At 38.1% G+C, this 1,939-nt stretch overlaps 1 pseudogene; it reads left to right on the top strand.

Annotated features, from left to right (window-relative positions):
* The first annotated feature begins 518 nt into the window (after nt 1-518).
* LOC102813443 lies at nt 519-1,309 on the top strand (annotated as a pseudogene).
* Nucleotides 1,310-1,939: the final 630 nt, after the last annotated feature.

The raw sequence follows: 1,939 nt of genomic DNA, 5'->3' as shown, positions 1-1,939 counted from the left end.
GCTCTGGTAGCGTAGTGGTTACGAATCGGACTGTGAACTGCAAGGTCACCAGTTCGAAACTACCAGCTGTTCCGCGGGAGAAAGATGAGGCTTTCTGCTCCCGTAAAGATTTACAGCCTCGGAAACTCTGTTCAGGGTCGCTATGAGTCGGAACCGACTCCACGGCACATAACAACAACAACAAGGGTTTCTTGAAGTAATTAGTGCTATCAAAAGCACTGCAGATTTGGGGTAATTAAGAAAACAAACTGATGGTTAATCTCCAATGTACTTGAATCAACAACAATCCAAAGACATACAAAAAAAAAAAAAAAAAAATGTGAATAAAACAAAAAGTCCACTCAAGTGAATAAAACAAAGAGAAATAAATCAGTCTTATGAAAGTCCAAATAAGGAACAGATAGAATGTTATGTTACGATACAAAACAGCACAAAAATTACAAAGTTGACCAAAAACTCAAAAAATTGATGCATGAGCTCTTTCCTGCTCAGTGCCACCATGGATCGTGGTTCCAAAGAAATATCTTAAGTGTGTGGCTGCCCCCAAGCATTGGATGCTGGACAAACGGACTGGTGTGTTTGCTCCACGCCCATCCACTGGTACCCACAAACTGAGAGAATGCCTCCCACTGATCATCTTCTTAAGGAACAGACTTAGGTATGCCCTGACAGGAGATGAAGTTAAAAAGATCTGTATGCAGTGGTTCATTAAGACTGATGGCAAAGTCATCAGTGATGATATAATATATGATATAACATATCCTGCTGGTTTTATGGATGTTAACAGCATTGACAAAAACGGAGACCATTTCTGTCTGGTCTATGACACCAAGGGTCGATTTGTTGTTCATTGTATTACACCTGAAGAGGTGAAGTACAAGTTGTGCAAAGTAAGAAAGATCTTTGTGGGCACAAAAGGAATCCCCCATCTGGTGACTCATGATGCTCGCACCATACGCTACCCTGATCCCATCATCAAGGTGAATGATACCATTTGGATTGATTTGGAGACTGGAAAGATTACTGATTTCATCAAGTTTGACACTGGTAACCTGTGTATGTTGACTGGAGGTGCCAACCTGGGAAGAATTGGTGTGATCACTAACAGAGAGAGACATCCTGGCTCTTTTGATGTGGTTCATGTGAAAGATGCCAGTGGCAACAGTTTTGTCACCCGGCTTTCCAACATTTTCATTATTGGCAAAGGCAATAAACCGTGGATTTCTCTTCCCCGAAGAAAAGGTATCCACCTTACCATTGCTGAAGAGAGAGAGATAAGAGACTGGCTGCCAAGCAGAGCAGTGGGTGAAATGTTCTCTAGGTGATGTGAATTAACAAATCCTTATATAATTAAAGATATTAAACAAAACAAAAAAATTGATGCATGAACAAAACAAGAATATAAATTGGGAAATATACAGCATAAAATTAAGCCAAATGGAAATACTGGACCTGAAACACAGCATATACAATGACTGAAACAAACAAACAAAAAACTACAATCAAAGGATTTAACAACAGATTTAAATTTGCACATAAAATCTACAAGCTATAGAATAATGCAATCAAAGGTGCAGAAACAAAGAAGCAACAAAGGAAAAGGCACAAGACACTGAGCATAGTCTATTGGAAATGTGGGAGACTATCAACTAAATTAACAGAAATATCATGAGGATTTCAGAAGAACAGAAAGAATAATTGAAGAAATAACTGCATTTTTCCAAATCTGACTAAAGACATAAATCTACAAATTCAAGAAGCTGAAAAAACTTCAAGTGGGAAAACCAAAAGAGATCCATACAGATAGCTATTATGAAGCTGTCAAAGACTAAAGATAAAAACTCTGAAAGAAAAAAAAAAAATGTGACAGCCAAAAGATATTCAGTCAGATTAACTGCCAATTTCTCCTTAGAAATATTGAATGCCAGAAGTCCATGAA

Source organism: Chrysochloris asiatica, unplaced genomic scaffold (assembly GCF_000296735.1).
Source record: "Chrysochloris asiatica unplaced genomic scaffold, ChrAsi1.0 scaffold00095, whole genome shotgun sequence".
NCBI classification, from domain to species: Eukaryota; Metazoa; Chordata; class Mammalia; order Afrosoricida; family Chrysochloridae; genus Chrysochloris; species Chrysochloris asiatica.
The sequence above is the reverse complement of the archived record's forward strand: the minus strand, read 5'-3'. Positions and strand labels throughout refer to the sequence as shown.